The sequence below is a fragment of the Giraffa tippelskirchi genome, chromosome 12 (assembly GCF_054371585.1).
Source record: "Giraffa tippelskirchi isolate mGirTip1 chromosome 12, T2T-mGirTip1v1.2.pri, whole genome shotgun sequence".
Lineage (NCBI taxonomy): Eukaryota > Metazoa > Chordata > Mammalia > Artiodactyla > Giraffidae > Giraffa > Giraffa tippelskirchi.
The window spans coordinates 3,265,653-3,288,611 of record NC_137286.1 but is presented as its reverse complement, the minus strand read 5'-3'; the positions used below and the strand labels follow the sequence as shown (position 1 = coordinate 3,288,611).

The 22,959-nt window shown below is 43.9% G+C and overlaps 1 protein-coding gene and 1 long non-coding RNA gene across 20 annotated transcripts in view; both read left to right on the top strand.

Moving 5' to 3' along the window:
* WDR20 (WD repeat domain 20) overlaps positions 1–22,959 on the top strand; it is a 64,884-nt gene that overhangs the window by 15,025 nt on the left and 26,900 nt on the right. The window lies entirely within an intron of this gene.
* LOC145529099 (uncharacterized) lies at positions 1,267–7,162 on the top strand. The gene is made up of 2 exons (XR_014070915.1): positions 1,267–3,828; positions 4,908–7,162. It is a non-coding gene; the product is annotated as an uncharacterized LOC145529099 (long non-coding RNA).

Here is a 22,959-nt window from a genome sequence, read left to right as displayed (position 1 = left end):
TTGCATCTTTGTTTTGTTTTTGCTTAAGATATATACTGGAGATCTTTCCATGTTAATAAATTGGGAGCTTCACGTTTTCTTGTCATTGCTTTATACTCCATGTTGTGGATGTTCCCTAATTTATTTAACCAGATGACTCTTGACTGTTAATATTTTTTAAATTACAAATAAGGCTGCAGTGAATAACTTTGCATGTGTATTCTTTTGCATGGAGGCAGGTATATTTGTAGTATGTATTTCCAGAAGAGCTACTTCTGAGTCAGAGGGTAAATCTGTACACGTCTCTAATAGATGTCATCAAGCTTCTAGGGAGGGCCTGCACTGGTTGTACTGCACCACAGCCTCACCAGCAGTGTGTCCCCAGACTTCTGCATTTGATATGATAGGTGAGAAATTAGTATGTTTGTTTTCTCCTTGTAACAAGTGAGGTTGAGCATCTTTCTATATATTTAGGGTGAAACAGATTTCCTCTTCTATCAACTGTTTCATATCCCTTACCCATTTTTCTTTTGGGTTTTTGGACATCTTGATTTTTCTAAAAGGGGCGTTCTTTATATATTAGGGAAGTGCGTCCTTGGTCTATGATAATGAATTAACAGATTTTTTTTCTTCTTGGTTTGTCATCTGTCTTGTAGCTTTGCTTAAGGATGTGTTTATATTTGTTTTTGCCATAAAGAATTTTTGTATTTTTGCAGTTACGTTTATAAATTTGTAAACTTTTATAATTTTGAGCCACAGGTTTATTATTTAGGTGTCTTCTGATGTGGGTTGACTGGGACACCAGCTCTGTTTTGCTGAGCGTCTGTGTGTTTTGCTTTCTATTGTGTGTCCTCCTGGCTTCAGTGGCAGAGTAGTGACGGGTTCTAGGCTTCAGGTTTCTGTGCCACATGGCCCACAGTGAGAGCCAATATCCAGGATGAGAATAAACAATTTTAATCACTTTCTCAGAATAAGGAGGATTGTTTCATAGAAGCCCCCAGCAAACTTCCTTTAACTTCTTGTACCAAACTAGGTTACCAGCTCATTCTTGAGGCCAAGAAGATATGCAGTGTTCGACTGGGAGTTGTGACTAACTCACGACTTTCTTAAGGGGATTGGATTGTATGATGTCCTGATTGCTCTGGAGCTGCAGTGTGAGTAGGTCTATAGATAGATACAGGGTGGGCAGCCAAGAGATTCGGGCTACACTGAAGTCAGGTGACCCAGACTCAGTAGACACAGCTCCTCCCTCTGAGAAGAGCTCATGGTGAGATGGATCGGTGAAGCGGGGAGCGCAGCGCACTGCAGTCGCACGCCGGGCACGGCCTGGGCGGTGCAGCACCTCTGCGCGCTCTAGAAACCTCTGTCCCCTTGCTCTTGTTGTCTGACTGCTGTGAGGATCCTCCCACCTTTTCACAGTGTTGGAGACTTTTGTATGAATCTTTGTCTCCTCCACTGAACGGTGAATCTTGAGGGCACAAACCATCTTCTTCATCTCACATCCATTGCAGTGCTTGTAATTGTAGTTCAGTCACTCACTCGTGTTTGACTCTTTGTGACCCCATGGACGGTTGGCACGCCAGGCTTCTCTGTCCTTCAGTATCTCCCAGAGTCTGCTCAAACTCATGTCCATGGAGTCAGCGATGCCATCTACCCATGTCATCCTCTGCCATCCCCTTCTCCTGCCTTCACTCTTTCCCAGCATCAGGATCTTTTTCAATGAGTCGACTCTTCACATCAGCTGGCCAAAGGTATTAGAGCTTCAGCATCAGTCCTTCCAATGAATATTTAGGGTTGATTTCCTTTAGGATGGACTGGTTTGACCTCCTCATAGTCCAGGGGACTCTCAAGAGTCTTCTCCAGCACCACAATTTGAAAGCATCAATTCTTCAGTGCTCAGCCTTCTTTATGGTCCAACTCACATTCATACATGACTACTGGAAAAACCATAGCTTTGGCTATATGAACCTTTGTCAACAAAGTGATGTCTCTGCTTTTTAATACGCTGTCTAGGTTTGTCATAGCTTTTCTTCCAAGGAGCAAGCATCTTTTAATTTTGTGGCTGCAGTCATCATTAACAGTGATTTTGGAGCCCAAGAAAATAAAGTCTGTCACTGTTTCCAGTTTTTCCCCATTTACCATGAAGTGATGGGACCAAATGCTATGATCTTAGTTTTTTGAATGTCAAGTTTTAAGCCAACTTTTTCACTCTCCCTTTCATCTTCATCAAGAGGCTCTTTAGTTCTTCTTTGTTTTCTGCCATTAGAGTCGTGTCATCTGCATATCTGAGGTTATTGGTATTTCTCCTGGAAATCTTGATTCCAGCTTGTGCTTTATCCAGCCTGGCATTTCTCATGATGTACTCTGCTCCTTTCCCAAATTTGAACCAATCAGTTGTTCCATGTGTGGTTCTAACTGTTGCTCTTGTCCTGCCTACAGCTTTCTCGGGAGGCAGATAAGGTGGTCTGGTAGTCCCATCTCTTTAAGAAGTTTCCACGGTTTGTTGTGATCCACACAAAGGCTTTAGCGTAGTCAATTAAGCAGAAGTAGATGTTTTTCTGGAAGCCTATACGTGGTAGGCACATTGTGTTCAATTTTAAATGAATGAGTTGGTTGAAATTGCCTTCTGCTAAGGACTTACTGGAGTAAATTCAGTAATCTCTCAAAATCCCTGTCACAAGACAGGCCTGGTTCGTGTTTGTTGCCAAAGCTCACAGAGGTAGGCCTGCCAGCCGTATTTGCATTGGTTGAGAGGCTCTTAGAAATTAGTCACAGCCTCGGATCTTGTGCTGTTAAGAGTTCTTCCAGGCTAACCCAGGAGGCAGTTGTCTGGTGTCTTGATTGCCTGGAGCTCCCTTTGTTCGGAAGCAACCACTTTATCCTGGTGTCTTGGAAAAGTGCTCACACTCTCCCTTCCAGTCCCTTCTTACGACCCATTTAATTCTAGGAATTACACAACTCCTTACATTTTTTTTTTCCCCTTCTGGATTTTGGAATAGGTAGGTGTACAGGTAGCTAGCAAAACTGAGGGTAATATTAGCTCAGCTATTAAAAAATAATGGGGATTGTTCTTGGGGCTCTCCTTGGTGTGGCTGCAGTTTGCATCCGAGAGATCTCAGCGGGCGCAGCACAGCTTGAGCTGGAAAGGCTCCGCCAAGTCCCTGCCGCTGTGTTGCACAGCAGGCTCTGGATTAGGCCCCCGTCCAGTTGCCATCCCTCCTGGTGTCCCTCCAGAGTCTCTGCCGTTGGACTCCGGCCACCTTTCTCTGTCTTCCTCATGGCCACGAGCTGACTGCCTTACCGTCTGCTCATTGAACACCTTGGTACCTGCCTCACAGCCTCCCTTTCCGCTCCAATTCTGGCCGCCACCCTGGGTGGTTTCCTGTCCACTGTGTAGCCCATCAGGCACCGTGGTGCCTCCATTTCTTGCCTTACATGTCCCCTCCTGTGCCCTCCTGTAGTCCGCCTCTGGCATTCCCTTCCAAAGTGACACTCTGAGTCTTGTCATCAGCTGAAATAGCTTTAGCTCCAGAATCACTAATCCAGATGGAAACAGTTGTCCTTCCGCCCCAGTGTGACCTTGGCTCCCACTTCTTTGAGTTCTCCAGGTTATAGGTTACTCCGCGTCACACTGCCAAAACCATTGGACGCCACGCAGCCCAAAACATCCTTGACCTCTCGGCAGCACTGGACACAGTTGATCGTCTTCTCTTCATTGAAGCCCTCCTTGTCATGCATGACACTTAACTGTGACTTTCTTTCTCCTTCTCTGGACCTCGTCTCTCTGGCCACTCTGCTTCACCTTTGTCTGTTCCTTCTATTCTTCCTGGTCTTTAACTGGGTTTCCCTGTGGCTCAGTCCTGTTCCCTTTCCTTTTCTTACCCGTGGTGTGGACTATAGATACTTCTCTGTATCTTTTGTTCCTAAAATTGTTTATGCCTTTTCTCGCCACCCCTCAAAGGAAAAGGAGAAGGCAATGGCACCCCACTCCAGTACTCTTGCCTGGAGAATCCCATGGACGGAGGAGCCTGGTGGGCTGCAGTCCATGGGGTCGAGAAGAGTCAGACACGACTGAGCGACTTCACTTTCACTTTGATGCATTGGAGAAGGAAATGGCAACCCACTCCAGTGTTCTTGCCTGGAGAATCCCAGGGATGGGGGAGCCTGGTGGGCTGCCGTCTATGGGGTTGCACAGAGTCGGACACGACTGAAGCGACTTAGCAGCAGCAGCAGCAAAGGAAAAAGTATTTATTGCAACAAGTTTATCCAGTGGGTATTCCCCAGGGAGCACGAATCTGTTTGTTAGGGCAGTTAAACAGACTGGGGCTTTCCTTGGTGTGGCCTGCGCTCCAGCAGAGCTCCATCTTCGCCACTGCCCTCTTGAGCCTCCTCCTTGACAGTGACGTCTGCCAGTTCCTCCTCCTGCTCCGTTGTCTTCAGCTTTCTAGACCGTCTGTCAGCCATCATGGACATGGCCATCTCCGGGTGGAACTGTGGCCCCTCTGCAGAGCGGGGACCTGCCCTGGAGTTTCTGGGGTACCCATGTTTCTGCCATTCTTAGGCAGCCCCTGGCCACAGTCACCAGCTGGAGCTGCACCCCTCGTTCATATTTTACTTTTTTCTTGAACAAACTTGTAAGAGTTTGTCAAATTTTGTTTCACAGAATCAGGTATTTCTTTGCTTTCTGTTTTTAGTTAATAAGATCTATCTTTACCTCCTTTGTTATCTTTGTTCTTTCTCTAGATTTCTGGCTTGAAAACATAGGTTATTAGCCTTTCTTGCTTTTTAATGATGTGCTCAAACTGTAGAATCCCCTCCTAAGCGTTACTTTGTCACCAGACGTTACGTATGTGGTAATGTCATCGTCATTGTGCTTGGCCTGCTCCGTGGTGTCCGACTTCGCATCCCCGTGGACTGCAGCCCAGCAGGCTCCTCTGGCCATGGGATTCTCCAGGCGAGAGTCCTGGAGTGGGTGCCGTGCCCTCCTCATGATTGTCATTAAGATCTAAATATTTTATTATTTCCATTTTTATTTCCTCTTTACCTGTGAATTTCTAAACAGGCATTTTAAAGTTTCTATTCATGGTGTTTAGTTTTGTTATTAATTAACTTATTCACGTGATATCGTCATAGAATATATTTTTTTTAATATCAGTTACTTTAAAGGTAATGATCTTTTTTCCTTGTAATCTAGTTAAAATGTTTCATGTATTTTTAAAAGAATGTATATCCTCTATTTGTTAGGCTCAGGGTGACATATCTCTGCGTGTGTGTTTGATAAAGGTTTTAATGCTGTTCACATTGCCCATATCTTTACAGTTCTTATGACTGCCTTATTTATCAATTTTTGATAGGTGTGCGTTAAACATCTCACTGTGATACTCTGTTTTCAGGATTGGAAATTCTGTTTCCAAAATTCCGTTTTGGGGGTTGGAAAATCAGTTTATTTCTGTTAGTATTGGCATGGAATGTTCTCCTATCCCTTATTTTCATCTTTTTTATGTAGATTTGTTTTTGATGTTTTGGTCCTTTGAAATGTTTCTTGTTTCATCGGTATCAGTGACGCTTTCTTCTCTGCCTCTCTTCCTCCGTCCACCTGCTTTGAGTTTGTCAGGAATTTCTGTTGGTTTTATCTCCAGAACAGATCTTGAGTACATTGACTCTTGTTTTCACTGCCTTCACTCATCTCCCCCGGGAACATGCAGCCTTCTGACTGGTCTTTGCTGTGGCGGGGCTGCCTCGCCAGGGTACACGGGGTCGCACTTCTGCCCTGCATTCCCGCCGTGCCCAAGAGGCGTCCTAACCACCGGCCGGGCAGCCCCGGCTGGTCTGCTTTGCTCTCACTCTCTCATTTACTCTCTGTGCGGTAGCCTGAGTGATCTTTAAAAATGTAAATCTGATTGTTGCTCCCAGGCTTAAAATCTTTCAGTGTTAAAATGTGTTCACTGGTTCTTGTTGGCTTTTAGCATGAAAAACAAAATTAATAACATGGCCCACTGGGCCCTGCGTGAGCCGGCTCTAGCTTGCTTCATCACCCTCTCTCCCCTTCACTGTCTTTCTGACTCACTGGCGTGCTTTTTAATTCTTATGACCAGCTTTACCTTCTTGCCACAGATTCTTCTTATATGCCAGCTTCCTTTGCACGGAATGCTTCCACTCCCTGCCCCTTCACCTGTTTAATTCCTCCTCCTCACATCTTAAGTCACACGTCCTTTTCTTCCAAGCCTCTTACCCTGAGAGCTGACTAGGCCAGGTCTGCTGTTATCCCCTACCAGGTGTTTCGTCTTTCTAGCACATGTCACAATCATTTAAAGAAAAATTGATTTTGAAATTTAATGTCCCTCTTCTTCCCACCACGTAAACTAGACTGTGAACTCAGCGGGCTGACTTCATCTAATTCATTCCTAAACCCCCATGTCTAGCTCAGTGCCTTTGATGCGTTAAAGGCACTCTACAAATACTTGAATGATTGAATACATGTATAAATGACTGTCATGTGTGTATTGACATTGGCTAGATTATGGTAAGCATGTTGTCTTGTGTGTAGTTGACATTTGGTTAAATACTCTGATGTTTCTTGTCATGTTTTGTGAGATATATTTAAAGAATAGCAAGCTGTACCTGTCTCACTCTAACTTAGTGCTATCTTTTCCCCCTTCGTCCACATACACCTTACCGGAGCACTGGCAACAGGTAAAGGCAGGAAAGAAAATTGAGAATCCTGTTCAGTGTAAAGGGTTTTGTTTTTAAAGTTTATTTTGTTTACCTATTTTGGCTGCAGTGGGTCTTCGTTGTTGCATACGGGCGCTTCTCTAGTTGCACTGAGTGGATTCCTCGTTGCGGTGGCGTCTCTTGTGGAGCATGGGCTCCAGGCATGGGGCACAGTCGTTGTGGTGCATGGACTTCGTTGCTCCGTGGCATGTGGGGTCTTCCCGGACTGGGGGGTTGAACCCATGTTCCCTGCACTGGCAGGCGGATTCTTAACCCCTGGACCACAGGGAAATCCCTAAAAGGTTTTCTTAGAAGGAAAGTCTGCTGATCATTCAAATTACTAATGAATTTGTCCTGTAGGAGTTTTTCCTTCATTGGCAGCAGTAAAAAGGAAAGATTTTTTTCTCCCTTTAAAGTTAAAAGTAAGATATGTTTATGGTAGAAAATTTGAAAATATCAAGAAAGAAAGAAAGCTCTTATCCCACCTGTTAATATTTTGGTGTTTTTCCTCCCAGTCCTTTTTTAGGTGCTTAGTTATATATTTTAAGCATAATTGAGGTCCCTAGTACCTAATACTGTGCCTGGCGCAGTGTAAATGCTCATTAAGTATTTAGAGAATGTACCCAGGTGTGTGTTCTGTTTGGTGTGGAGCTCCGGATCGCTTCTTGTTGATGGTATTTATAACCTGTTTTAGAGTAGTTGAGCTTTGTGTGAGTGTGAGACTTTTTTAAAAAAAATGATCCTGTTTAGATTGTGGTAAAATTTGCTTGGGCTATAAATACATTGGAGTCACCTGTGCCTTCTTTCTCTTAGTCTGCTTCCAACTCTTCAGTGAAGACTGTTGGCTCTGCCTTGAGTTAATATCCAGAACCTGATCACTTCCCATCTCCACAACTACCTTCCTAGTATAAGGAAGCAGTGTCTCTCATTTGGATCGTTCCAGTGGGCTCCCTGCATCTACGCTTGCCTCTAACAGTCTCTTCTCCCAGTGGCAGCCAGAGCAGGCTTCTAAACAGTATCGGTCAGAACACATTTCTCCTCTATTTAAAATGTCTAATGTTTTTCCATATCACTTAGAATAAGACCTTCATTCTTTATTATGATCTGGTACCTCCTCCCTCCCCCCACGCCCATGAGGTTTTCTGCCACTCTCTCTATCACTCCCCTCCATTCTACTCCTTGACTAGGAGCCCTTTCCACCCTCCGAGCCACCCTCCTTCTGACAAGAATCCTTGGGGTTCCTTCTGCCCACCTTGGGCAGCCACCGGACTGGCTCCCTCCCTTCTTCACGTCTCTGCTCCAGTGTGTTCCTGTCAGAGAAGCTTTCTGTCACCTCTGCCCAGAAAGGCTCTGTCATCACCCTTCCACCTCAGTCCTGCCTATCCCCTTTCCTGCCTGGACTTTCTTCATAGCCTTTTCCACTCTCGGCTACTCGTTTTGTTTGTTTGCTTACTGGCGGTATCCCTCCTAAGGCCACGAGAGGAGGGCTTTATTCTCTCTTCTTTGCTGAGACTCAGTGCCTAAAACAGTGCTTGGCTCATGTAGAACTCAGTAAATATTAACTGGATAGTGAAAGGAATTTATTTTCTCAAGTAACTTAGTGAGAAAATCTTCATTTAGAACATAGGTACTTCATTTAGAACATAGGTACATTAGAACATCACCCCAGTGCTATTTACAGTAGCCAGGATGGAAGCAACCTAAATGTTCACCGACAGATGAGTGGATAGAGATGTGATAGATATATTAATACGTATATACAATGGAACAGTAAGTACCCAGCCATAAAAAAAAGAATGAAGTAATGCCATTTGCAGCAACATGGAAGTACCTAGAAATTACCATACTAAGTGAAGTAAGTCAAAAAGAAAAAGATATCATGTGATATCATTTCTATGTGGAATTTTAAAAAATGAGACAAATGGATTTATTTACAAAACAGAAACATACTCATAGACTTAGAAAAACAAAGTTGTGGTTGCCAAAGGGTAGAGGTGCGGCGGCTGATAAATCAGGAGTTTGGGAGTAACACATACACTGTGCCTAGTCATTCAGGCCTGTCCGACTCTGCGACCCCATGGACTGGAGCCCGCCAGGCCCCTCTGCCCATGGGATTTCCCAGGCAGGAATACTGGAGTGGGTTGCCATTCCCTTCTCCAGGGGGTCTTCCTGACCCAGGGATCAAACCCGGTCTCCTGTGTTGCTGCTGCTACTAAGTCACTTCAGTCGTGTCCGACTCTGTGCGACCCCATAGACGGCAGCCCACCAGGCTCCCCCGTCCCAGGACAGATTCTTTACCATCTGAGCCACCAGGGAACACCACTATGTGTAAAATAATCAACAGGGACCTGTATAGCACAGGGAACTCTGCTATTTTATAGTAGTCTAAATGGAAAAGAACCTGAAAAAGAATAGATTGTATGTGTATATATACATGTAAACCGAATCATTTTGCTCTACACCTGAAACTAACACATTGTAAATCAATTATACTCCAATATAAAGTAAAAATTAAAAACATAGGTATTATGACTTCTCATAGACGTATTTTATCTTTTATATAGGTAATACGTGCACATGATTCAGAGTTCGTGTGGCATGCAATGAAAAGCTTCTCATACCCTGTCCCCTAGCCACCTTGTCCCCAGTCTCAGAAGTAACCAATTCATGTGTGTATTTCCAGAGACAGCCTGTGGTTCTATATCTAAAATCACAGGTATATTCCTCCCTCCTTAAAAGAAAAATGTAGCTTTTAGCTTCTGTGCTGTTTGGTACCTTCTTTCTGTTTTGTTTGTTTTATAAAACATATTTTGGAGATTATTCTTTGTCAGCATGTAAAAAGCTCTTTATTTGTGAACAGCTGCACAGTATCCCATTGTATGACTGTATTATCGTTCCTTCTTTGATGACCACTGAAGTTGTTTCCAGTCTTTAGCTGTTATAGACTATGCTGCAGTAAATATTGATAACCTTGTATGTATATCATTTGCCATGTTGCTAATATATTTGAGGAATAACTTCCTGTGAGTGGAATTGCTGGATCAAAGGAATGAGTGTTTGTACTTTTGACGGACACAGGTAATCTTCTACAGGTTATACCAATTTATACCTCTGGCATAGTGCGCTGTTACTTGATCGTTGCCAATTTGACAGGTGAAAAGTGATGTTAAGTGTCATCATATATTTAAGTCATTTGTATTTTCTGTGAGTTGTCCATGTCCTGTGCCCACTTTTCTACTAGGATTTTGGTCTTTCTTTTGTTAAAAATTGACTTGTAGGAGCTTTCTTTTATGTAAAATTGGCCTTTAATTTGTGATCTTAGTTGCAAACATTTGGTTCCATTGGCCAGTTGTTTTCTGATTTTGCTCATGGTGGTTTTTCCTAGGTAGAAATTTTATCTTTTATAGGAAAACATACTCATTTTTTCCTTTCCGGTTATGGGTTTGGAGTCATACTTAGGCCTTATAATTTTATTTTTTAAAATCATTCTTCTGAGGTTTCATTATTTACGTTTGCTATCTCTTTGATACTGCTCAAATTTATCTGGAATAAGATGTGAGATGGAGTTTCAACCCCTTTTATTTATTTTAAAATCTTAGGATTTTTAGAATTTCTTATATCTTACTTGAGAAATAATCTGTCAGCAGTTTTCTGCTGAACTCTGAATGGATCATGTTGACCTGTGTAATTTTTCATTATAAATTGTAGTTATTATTATTTTTTTTTGGCCTCGCCATGCAACTTGGTTCCCTTACCAGGGATTGAACCCGGGCCCTCAGCCCTGAAAGTGCGGAGTCCTGACTACTGGACTTCGAGGGAATTCCCAAGTTGTAGTTATCTTTATCTTACCAATGTGGACCTAAAAATAATGAGTGAGATTCAGTCTATGGGTGAGCATTGTTCTGAGATAAATTTTATAGAATTTTCAATTGGTAAGTAAAGATTAAGATTAGTAATAATAGATGTAATGACAGCTAATTAATATTACATACTACACCTAAGGAACATGTTTAATAAATGACTTAAAACTAAAGACGTAGGAGATTTTACCCCCTCATTTGAATGAATCATGTCTGAGGTCTCTTAGCTCTCTTGATTAGTGCCTGGCTCTGCCAAGTTAATCAATAGGGTTTGCCGGGGCTTGATTCTCGTCTCTTGTAGACTCCCTTTATGGCCCGTCATTGTGCAGAAGGACAGTCCTGAATCCTGGCTGTGGTTCCGGAGGCGGCTGCGGGATCGCCAGCACAGGCTCAGCGACGGCCTTCACCGCCTTCGTTCATTCTCTTGTGTGTCCGTGCTACGTAGCCTGGCCTGTTGTTGCGTCTCTGCGGCCAGGTGGCGTTTTCACCATGTAGTTAACTTTCTTAAGGTTTGTGATGGCTCGCTTTACTAAACTGTCAAAAAATCCAAGCTGGTAAAAACGTTAGCCTGCCCACGGCCTCTTCAGACTCTTCCTGTTGGTCCTCACAGTGAGGTACTTAACTGGCCAAGCTGACCCTTGTTGCCCCTGCACCCTTGTTTTGTCTATCGCTGTCTCGATCTTTTCTCAAGTGCCACCCCACACCTTTCTGCTCAGCCATGCCATTGCCTAAATATTCGACTTCTCACATTCTCCAAAGTTGTCAGGTTCCTATTCCTTCCCTCTTCCCTGAAATAGAGGTTCTCCTGAATGTGGTCCTCAAGCAGCAGCAGCAGCTCCTCAGAACTGGTGAAAATGTAGGTTTCCACCACCCCCATCTTGACCAGCTGAAACAGGAACTCCAGGGGTGTGGCCCAGCACTGTGTTTAGCTCACTGGGTTTTATCTGCCTGCTCTTCTGTCCATAGAATTCTCCAGACCAGGATACTGGAGTGGGTACCCATTCCCTTCTCCAGGGGAGCTTCCCAACCCAGGGATCCAACCGAGGTCTCCTGCATGGCAGGCAGATTCTTGACCATCTGAGCCACTGGGGAAGCCCCTAATACTCCTTTGCTGAAGTTTGAAAACCACTGCTTTATGGGATCTGATTCAGAGCTCTCCTCATAGTAAACACTCCCTAAAAGCTTATTGGCCATTTAATTTGTGGATTATATTAATAGCCATTGATTAGTGTGTCTGTCATCACAGTTACCGTTTAATGAACATCTACTTAGTGCTGGCCACTTAACGAGGTGCTTTCACATACGTTGTCTTATTCTCACAAACACTTTGCACAGTGGGGAGTGGTGTTTCCCACTTGGTATATAGATGAGAACGAGGCAGCTCGGAGGATGCGGGAACTTGCCAGGGCGGCGCATAGCTGTGAGTGGCAGCGGGAGGCCTCAGTGGGCCCGTCAGATGCTAAGCTGATCCCAGTGTCCTTTCTGGCACGTGACACTGCCTTTCAGATGAGCCTTGTTCCCAGAGAGGGCCTGCGAGTCTGGCTGTCCTGCGGTCACACAGCACGGGGCTGCAGTGCCCACCTTTCTGGACCTCCGCCTCACGTTCTTAACCCCATCGACTAAGCAGCAACCTTCCAGCTTTTTTTTTTTTAAGGTAGAAACAGACTATTCTCTTTTCTTAATACTCTTTTACTTACAGTATATCAGAGAGTTGGGAGGTAAAGGAGACTTTGAGATCATAGTCCAGCCTCTGCATGTTTGCACATCTAGCCGTTACATTATATTTGCTATTTTTTGTCTCAGAAATCAACTTGTATTTTTGTTGCAATATAAACTGGTATATGCCGCAGCTCTGGCCCTTGCACTTACATTATTTTTGCAACTTTAAAAAATCATGCTATATCAAATTTAGAAAAATTTTAATTGGTCAGAAAAAGTATTTTTGCTGGCTTTGCCTTAGTCCAGCTGTGCTAAGAAAGTGACGTGAACAAGTGTTAGATTGAATGCTGCTGTGACCCAGGGGACAGCTGCTGTCTCGGGGGCGCTCAGGGAGAGGGCTCGCTGTTTAGGCCCTCTTCGCTCCCCCTTCCCTCTTGGACTGCCCATCCCTCTACCTCTCAAACCCCTGCCCCTCCACACACGTTTTGGGACAGGCAGTTAAATAGAAAAATCCATTTATTTTTTAAATTTTTACACAGATTTAAGTGCTTATTTCTTACTCTCACTATGCAAATGCTTGCTGTTACTATATTTCTTGGTTTGAACGCATTTAACAAATGTGAATTGATGTTATTTATTTAATAATGATAATAGCTAGTCCTTAGTTAGCTCTTTCTGTGGGCACTACTCCGGTCACTTTACATATTTTAACTCCTTAATCCTCAGACCCTGTGTATAGTAGGAACTGTTTTATTATTCCCATTGCCCCGTTTTGTGGAAGGCAAATAACTTGTCCATACTCAGAGGGCTAGGAATGGCAGAACCTGAATTGGGCGCAGATGTCCAAGCTCCAGTCTGTGCTGCTCATCCCTTCTCACAGTGGAATTCAACCAGAGCTTTTTCTGTGATGTGTCACTTTGCGTTTTTGAAATGGTACCCTATTTAGCGTGTGTTTTTTCCTGTTAGGACCTGTGCGGAGGGTGAAATTGGTGTGTGAATTAGACACATAGATTAGGACTTTAAAAATGTCGAAGAATTGAGTGGTTTGCTGGGGACACAGGCCGAAGCCCTATGGTGAAGGCAGGTGGCATCTGGAATAGGACATCCTAGGCTTGCACACCGGAGAAGGCAATGGCACTCTACTCCAGTACTCTTGCCTGGAAAATCCCACGGACGGAGAAGCCTGGTAGGCTGCAGTCCATGGGGTCGCTACGAGTCGGACACGACTGAGTGACTTCACTTTCACTTTTCCCTTTCATGCACTGAAGAAGGAAATGGCGACCCACTCCAGTATTCTTGCCTGGAGAATCCCAGGGACGGCGGAGCCTGGTGGGCTGCCGTCTATGGGGTCGCACAGAGTCGGACACGACTGAAGCGACTTAGCAGCAGCAGCAGCAGGCTTGCACACAGGCTCGTGTCTCCTTGCTCAGCCTCGGCCCGCACAGGACAGGCCCTGGCTGGCTCTGTGCTTGGGCCAGGCTGGTCCTCCTCTGGGGTCTTGAGTGTGCCGTGCTTTCTCACCACTCAGCATGCATGTTTGTGCTTGAGGTCTGAGAACTTTGTGATTCGAGCACAAACACTCAGGTTTGCTGTGGACAGGAAAAGGGGGGGATGTTGTTATCGTGTGTCTCTTCTAGTTTAAAGACGAGTCTAGCAGCAGCACTCTCTGTGGAGGAGAGAGGAGACCGTCGCATACCTCCCTGAAGACTGCCTTCTAGTTTATGGCACTTCAGTTCATTTGCTCTGTGGTGTCTGACTCTTTGCGACCTCATGGACTGCAGCACCCCGGGGCTTCCCTGTCCATCACCAACTCCCGGAGCTTGCTTAAACTCATGTCCATTGAGTCAGTGATGCCATCCAATCATCTCATCCTCTGTCGTCCCCTTCTCCTCCTACCTTCAATCTTTCCCAGCATCAGGGTCTTTTCTAATAAGTCAGTTCTTAGCATCAGGTGGCCAAAGTATTGGAGCTTCAGCTCCAGTTATGGCCACTTACTTAAAAATGCTGCTTATGGGATCTGCTGGTATTTGGAGCCTCAGCCTTTGTCGGAACCACATGTACTACCACCAAGCTGAGCTACTGGCCTGCGTTTCTCAGCTTTCAGTAGCTCTGCAGCCTCATTTAAAATCGCTGCCTATTTCTGCCATCCTTCTTTCATTTGCATATAAAATTTGAATACATCCCTGCTGGCCAGAATTTTATTAGTGGACATTAGCCTCGGCTACAGAGGGAAGGTTTTCTGAAAGGCAGTCAGGAGCGTTGGAACGCGCTGTGGCATGGGCATGGGCATGGGCCTCCGTTGCTCAGGACACGTGGCTCCAGAACTCGGACTTGTCAGGAGGTGAGCAGCGTCCTTCTCCGTCCTCTGCTCACCCTGGACAAGGCTTACAGCAGTTGGGACTTGGAGCCAACCAACTAAATGAGTGTCGCTTGGTTTATGCTAAGCTTAGCGAGTTTTGCACAGTCTTCTGTATTTCTTCACTCTATGTTATACGTAATTTCAAGTTCTGACCACTAGTTGTTATTGTCTGGTGTAGAAGCCGGAAGACCACAGGTGAGAGAAGGATGCGGAAATGAGGGCTTTGGCTTTCATTCCTCTGGTGCTTTTCCTGCGTTTACTGGGTATGGAGCTCCAAGTTTAGCTGTGGTATGAATTGATTTTGTGATTGGAGACAATTTACTTCCTTTGTCTTAAGTTGCAGGATCTTGAGAGCAAATGTGACTTTTTGAAAGGTCCGCTCTGGCTTCTGATTCTGTGAATGTGAGACCTAGAGTACTTCTGTTCAGATAAGACCAGTGTAGGTAGAGAGATGTTACAGAATTATTCACGCTGGGAAACCAGTTGCTTCTTCAGTCCATATCTTTGTGAATAGCTTTATATTTAACTTTTTAAGCTAGTAGTCGCAAGTTTTTAATTATGTTTGTTTTATTAAGTGAGATAGTGAAAAGTGCTTAGAGTGAGGCAAATGTGCAATTGTTGCCAAGTGCTAACTTTTGAATTATGGTTGATTTCAGCCTTGAGTTTGAAACTGCTTATTGGGCTGGTTGGCCTGCTAACCTACATTTAAAATGCAGTATTGTCCCCATGGAGACTACAAATACAATACTGTCTCTCTTGAGCCTAATATTTTTATTTCAAGCCTCCAGATTTTCAGTGTTAAAATGCTGCTGAATACCAGAGGAGAGATTCCACTATGTAACCTTTTAGGTATTTCTTCTGGATTGAGGATAATCCAGGGCCTAGAATCTCTAGAAAAGCATGGGGTTGATGATCAATTCGCAGTTCAGTTCTTGTGAGAAAGACGGGGTTTTGATTTTAGATCTACGTTAGAAGAAAAATTGGAAGGTAACTGTGAAATGGATTGAATTTCGCAAAGAGGACTCTGGGAGAAGTTATCTCTGTTGGCCAGTGTAGCAAATTAGGAGGCCCAGCAAACGCTTCTCACACTGTAGTACTGTTGGAAGAGGGAAACCGTAGGGCCAGCCACGGCCTCCTTTTCTGCTCCCTGAGGCTGGCTTCTTGAAAGAGTTTTCCTGTCTTACCTCATCGAGGAACATCACTGGTGCCACAGAAACATTCATAACAGACACCAGCAGTCCTGATGGGTGTGAAACTTAACGATTTGGCCAGTTCCGAATAGTCCCATCACCTGCTGGTGACATATCACCCCTGCTCACGTGTTTAGCTGGTGTAGCTGCAGGCTTCCTTTTATGATGAATTTTCTTTGTTTGTTCACAGGCATGTATGTTCCTGTGACCCTGTGCTAGACCATGACATGCTTTTAAACTACTAGAATAATTTTCAAATAGTTTCAGTTTTTTGGCCTCTTTCCTTCTTTTTCTATTTAAAAAATTATACAAGTAGTATAATAATTATTGAGGAAAAGTTAGAAATTAAGATAGGAAAAAAAAGTCATTTAAATGCTACCCCTGCTTTTAACATTTTTAGTATTTTGCTAAGTATCTTTTCAGCTTGTTCTCTTTGCAAACATATATATCTCAAACAGAATGAAACTTTTTTAATTATGGAAAATTTCCGACTTACACAATAGCAGAGAGAATGTCTCCCAGCTTTGCCATTTGTCAACATGTGGCTAGTCTCATTTCCATCTACTGTCTTACCCATACTGTATTATTTTAAAACAAACCCCAAACATCATGTATTTTCTTCTATATTTTTTCTACAATACATATACTGTTTGGGGAAATAAAGCCATATTTTTACATGTAAAAAGTTTACATTTGATCAAAGTCTGTTCTTTGACAGATTCATAAATATTTTTATAGTTGGTTTCTTGGTATATAAGGATCTTTTTCTTATTTACTTTTTAATTTGAAATAATGACAGATTCATGAGAGGTGGCAAACCATGTGGAAAGAGGTCCCAGACCCCCTTCCCCCAGTTTCCCCCGGTGGTGACGTGTCCCTAACTGTGCTGTCGTAGGAAACCAGGAAGTGGACATCGGTAAAGCCTGGATTTCACGCGGTCATTTGGGTTTCACTAGGTTCACATGCGTGTGTGTCTGTGTCTGTGTATTCTCTGCAGTGTTATCCCACTTGTAGATTCACATAACCACTACCACAAGAAGTGTTGTTTTATAGTTGGTTTGTTCAAATTCATTTTGTAGTTGGTTTATTTAAACTTACTTCCAAACATGGACCACACATTGTGGATAGTGTGCATGCCTTTTAAGTCTCTTCTTAATAAAAAAATTATTTTGTTGTAATTTTACACTTACAGAAAATGACGATAACAGTACAAAGAACCCCCGGACGACTATTTAAAATTTGCCCATTTGTTTTATCATGTGCTTTCCCTTGCCCTCTTGCCCTCATTCTTCCTCCCTTCTTCCTATATGTATATAGGTACATGTATAATATAAATCATTTGGGAGTAATTTGTAGACGTCATGCCCATTTATTCATGTAAACCTCAGTTTCTATTTCCCAAGAACAAGATTTCCTCATATATTACCACAGTACGTTTATCAAAATCTAAAGTATACTATTGATCTCATCTGAAGCTCACATTAAAATCTCAGTGGTTACCCGAATGTTGTCCTTGAGGACCCTTTTGCCCCTGGTTTGGGAGCCAGTCCAGGTGCACAAACTATAGTTAGTTGCAGGCTCTCCAATCCCATCAGTCTGCACTGATTCCTCAGTTTTTTCTTTGTTTTCATGGCTTTGACATCTTGAAGAGTTCAGACCAGTTGTTTTGTAGGATCTCTCAGTTTGGCTTTGTCTGCTATTTTTGTGATTAGATTCCTAGTCTGGTTCACAGTTCTAGATCACAGTTGGGGCCCCACAGAACTGCTGTTTTGTTTTTCTCAGGGCAGCAGGAGCGGAGAAAGAGGAGGCTGCCTTGCCTTGTTCACTGCAGTGATGTAAACACTGATTAAGGTTGTGTTTGCTACATTAATCCATTGTCAGGTTCCACTTTTCTCTTTGTAATCGATACATAATTTGTGAAGGGATACTTTGGGGCTACATAAATATCCTTTTACTCATCAGACATTCATCCACTAGTTTTAGCATCCATTGATGGTTTTTGGCCGAATCAGTTATTACTGTATTACTGTGATTGTTATAAAATGGTGATTTTCAAACTCCATTTTTCTTTCCTTCTACATTTATTATGTGTTAGTCTACTGTAAGGGAAAGCCTTTTTTCCCCTCCCCATTTATTGATATTAATATGAACTCAGATTCTTATTTTATTCCATGAAAATTCTGGAGTATTATTTTTATGTTTAAACTGTCCCATCTCTGACCAATGGTAGTCGCTCTGCTCTGTCCCTGGCTTTCGGACCCAGCCTCAGAGGTCTCTCATAATTTTCTTGCTCCGCGGTACAGAAAGGTGCTCTAGGTTCATCTTGTCCATTTCTTGCCCCGTACCTGGTATTAAGGATGTAGGCACCTTGGTGACTTTTAAGTGACAGATAGCATTTGTGACAAATCGCTTTTGCCCAGTCTGGGACTTCCTATTGCCATTTGGTCATTGCTTCTATACGTTTCTACCTTCCATGTGGAGAATCTGAATTCCTAATGACATTCACATAATTTTTTGTTTTATTTTACAAGACATTGAGAACAACAATATACTGTTACTACTAACAGTATGATTACAGTATCAATACCATTTTAAGACTTCATGCTTCTTTTTGTCTTTAGAATCCTGTTTGTTAATTGCGTTTTTCACTTAATGATATAGCATGTAATATCCTTCTTTGCTGGTAAGTAAATGTCTTCATTTTAAATGGCTACATGATATATTTGCCCATTTCATTTTTAGAACGCAGGATGTTAATTATGTTTTGGTATAAACAAAGCTGAGGAGACTGTCTTTGTACATGTGTTTGATCATTAAAATTATTTTTTAATTTATGACAAGCATCCAAACAGAGATGTGTATAAATGTAAAGTTCTATTCATTTTTCATAAAGTAGGTCAACCCCAGATTAAGAAACTTCATTCCTAGCCTCCCCGGGACCTCCCCACACTCCGCAAGGGGTAACCACTGTCTTCACGTCCAGCATCACAAGCTAGTTTTACTTATTTTTGAATTTTAAGTAAATAGAATTATTTCATATATCCTATGCTGCTTTTGTATCTGGCTCCTTTCACTCAAGATTATTTTTTGAGGTTTTTCCATGTTTTTTCTCAGTGTGTGGTCTTGCATGGGTAGTATTGCGTGGGTAGCCTAGTATGGATGCACATTTGTGCTTGGGCCAGCCCTGGGCTGCTACAGATTGTTTACCCACTTGGAAAATATTTTCTAAGGATAAATTCCTGGGGGTTGAATTTGTGTTTAAAGGATAGGAGGCTTTTGCTCCGTGTTGCCAAGTTGCCCTGTGTAAAGACTGTGCCAGTTTACATTCCCGTCACAGTCAGGCGAGGCCTGTCCCTCCGCATTCCTGCGTGTGCTGGTCTTCCTGGTCCATTTTGAAATGGGGTGCTGTTGCATCGCCACTGCTGTACCAGTGCAGAATATATTTCAGGTGCCTAAAAAGGCGTGGGGAAAAAAACATCAGAAATGCCTGAGTGGCTGTTACTGAGGTAGCCTATAAGGCAGTTATGTCTTAAAAAGATTTGGCTAGTTGGGGAGATAAGACATATGACAAGACAGACAGTAGAAGTGCCGAGTGAGCAGCAGTCCCAGGGATGCTGTGAAACTAGAGGAGGTAGAGAGCGGGACTCCTCTCCATGGTTGTGTATAGAATGGCTCGGCTCTCTTACTCCCATGGATTGGAGGCTGCTTTCTTCACCTGAGGCCTGGCTGGATTAGAGAATAACTACTTGAATTACGAAGCCAAATCCAGTGTTTTGGCTATTGACTTTTAGTGGCTGATCTCCTTTCGTGTAAGATAAGTTTAACGTTCTCTCTAGCTCTCTTGCTTCCTGTTTGAAAATCCAGCAATATATGGTCTCCAGAATACTGTCATTTGGTATAAAATCAGTGGTACATGTCATTGCCATTTTTTGAAATTTCATAGGTCGCAGATTCAGTAGTTCATTGTTCCAACTGAGGTTGGGTGATTGAAAAGATGGCAGTTTGGTGTGATTGAAATCACAGTTCTAAGCTCTGTGAAACCTGGAGCAGATCACCACCCTTCCCGGGGCTCAGTTTCAATGTAGGATGAGGAAATGGGGGTCAGAAAATTGGCAGGGCCTCTACACAGTTGATGAGAATAGGAGCTCCTCTGCAGAATGCTGCTTGTGTTACTCAGCATCTTGGATCAGAAAATTGAAAAATCATCGGTGTACTCTGCCAAGCATAAGCTTGTGAAGCGTGTGAGTGTCAGGAAGACAATAGTATAGTAGTTAAGTGCCGTATAGAAGCTACTCACTGCCTTGGACGGATCTTCAGTTTATCAGTGTTGTCACAGCACTTTCAGATGGTCACGGAATTTCTCCCCACCCCCACCCGTTAGGAGAAACTTTAAAAATATTTATTTTCCAAGTATTTGAAATGAGTATCTTTTGTAGAAATGAAAACATCTTCCCTTATCTTCCATTTGAAATGTTGGTATTCCCTTGGGAATAGATATGCATATTTATGCATATTTAACAGAAGGGTTTAATAAAAATAGGGCATTTGAATATGTCAGCTTTTTAATGTGATGAGATCTGGTGTTAGAATGTGTGCCGATTGATTTTATCTAATGTTTATTCATAGTTTTTCTTTAATGAAGAAATCAATATTTTATTAGCCTAAGTGAAGCACCAGGACAACCATTTGTAGTGTTTCACATTGTGAGAAGAGACTTAACCTGAACGTGGAGTGCAGCGTGAGGAAAGGAAGAGATGGCGGAGGTGTCGTGGTTCAGCGGCTTACTAAGTTCATTTTTGAAAAACCGCTCTGGGGGAAGAGGAGTCTAGTTTACACAGCGAGCTGTTCTTAAGTGACAGGCCGCCTTGGGGAAAATGGCACGTGATGACAGCAGAAGCTTATTTTTTCAGCAGGCACAGGACGGACAGTGCTGGCCAGGGAGAAGGAGCCCTGCCCTCTGAGGGGCTGCTCCCACCCGCCCACCAGAGGCAGGAGCCTGTGTGGCTCCTGGGGCCCGTCTATCGGGGACCGGTAAGCAGTTTCACAGGTGGTCCTGTGGAAACTGCACCGAACACATGCCTCTTCTGACTGTGCGTCTTTCCCCGTTTTGGAAGGACCTGAAGATGGCGCCCCTCACGGTTTCCATCTCGTCATTTGCTTGTTTGCTGATGTTGGGTGGCGGTGTCCTTCTCTCTCCCTCCATGGAGCTCCCTGTCCCACTGCTGGAGGCCCCACTGCTTCTGGCCCAGGGGAGGACCTCTGGGACATCAGTGCCGGGTGCCCGTTCCAGGGTCAGGACGGGCAGGAGCCTGCGAGCAGGCGACATGCCAGTTGTTTTCAGTGAAGGGAGTGGGTCTGCTGTGCCAGTGCAGGTGTGGGCGTGTGCGCATGTGTCTGATGGTGGAGGGGGAGCGGGAACTGAGAAAGGGAAGGTACGGTCTTGTAGGAAATTATATTGGAAGGAAAACATGCCCCTACACTTGGCTTCTGCTGTTTTTCTCCAGGAAATTTAGAGTAGAAAGAAATATCCTTGTTTTTCCTTATTTGTATTTCTTTGGAAGTATTAATGAATGATGAGACATTTCAAAGCCTCTCTGATAAGCATGAAGTCCTTCTGTATTCAAAAGGAGAAATACGAGTTTCAGCGAGAGGAACTAACTTTTCTAAAATGCCTTTAAGTGTCAGGTGTTACGCTTCAGATGGTCTCCGTTTTAGTAAAACAGCCCCACGAGGCACATGCTTTGAGAGGGTGGGTCTGGGACCTGGGCCAGCCTGAGCAAGGGCGGAGTGTTTGAGTCCCACTTCAGCAAGCCCAGGAGTGTGGAGTCACAGGGACAGCATTTTAAGGTAGGTGCTCCCTCTGACGGTATCTCATCAACTTCCTGTCAGAGCAGCGGAGGGCCCACCAGGCCTGGGACTCAGCAGCCCGAACTCCACCACTTGCTTCTCCTTGACAGCTGTTCCTGTTTCTCTGTTTAGAAAATGGGAGTGGCCATAGTTCTTATAGGCACAGGTCTGTAACGGCCGTCAGAGGAACTGATGCTTGAGAGTGCTCTGTAAGCCGTCAAGTGACTTTCTGGTATGTGCCAATGAGGATGGTTTTCCTTCACAGATGGGCGCCCAAGAAGGCGTTAGTTGTTGGTTGGGCTTTTGGTCAGCAGGAGAATTATGTGTGTGCGTGTGTCTGGCTCTGGATTTCTTCTGGTTCCCACTGTTACTTTACTTTTCTTTCCCTCCATTTTCAAAAACGTATCACTCCTACAACAGAAACTTAAGGATACCTTCTGTGTGCCAGCCGTTTATTAGATGTTGGAGATAGAGTGGTGAATAAGATACGTTTTTGTCCTTTTTGAAACGCTGAAACTGTACAGTTGACTGACCTTTTTTTGTTTTTCCTATTGGTATAAGTTATCCCAAACCTGACTTCCTAATACCCCTGGTATCTTTTTTTTTTTAATATGTTAGACTCTGAATACCATTAATGCCAGTTGTGCAGCTGTTTTGAATGTGACTGTTGATCTGAAGAAACCATGAGGAAGATGGATCCTGTGGCTGTCCCACAGCAGTAGCCTCGTTTGTGTCTCCTTCACGGGCCGGCGGTTCCGACCGTGGGATCGGCGTCGGGGCGGCGCCTCACAGCTGACTGTTACCTGAGTGTCAGGCTGCTCACCTGCTCGTCAGGTGTGGGCGGCGAGCGTGTTTGAAAAATCCCTGTTTGGTATTTTTGTCATTAGGGCCCCAGGTTATTTTCCGCTCTGTTGGAGAAGATTTGTATTAAATAGTACATTGATCTTTGTTCACAAAGCAAGTATGTCTCAGCTGGGAGTGGTCTGCGTCTCCTTTATTCAGTCGTGTGGCCAGGAGGTGTTTCCCCAGGATGACCAGCTGGGTGTGGTCCCGCCCCAGACTGTGGACTAAGCCCTCGCAGGCGCGAGACCCCAAGCCTAACTAGGTTAAAAGTCTTCCCCAGGAGAGACTGGGGAACAGTCTATAATGTGGTTTATTTTGAATCCCCAGTCTGGACATAGGACTCTCTCCAAGTCGGTGATCCTCTGTGGCCCTGGGAAGTAATCCCTTGTCCACTTGTGGCTCCTGTTTTGGTTGTCTGAGATGTGGTCAGCAGGAGTGGGCACAGCACTACGGCAGTTCTTTGATTTTCAAATGGCTTAATGGAGACCTTTGATGTCACTGGGACGGCTCC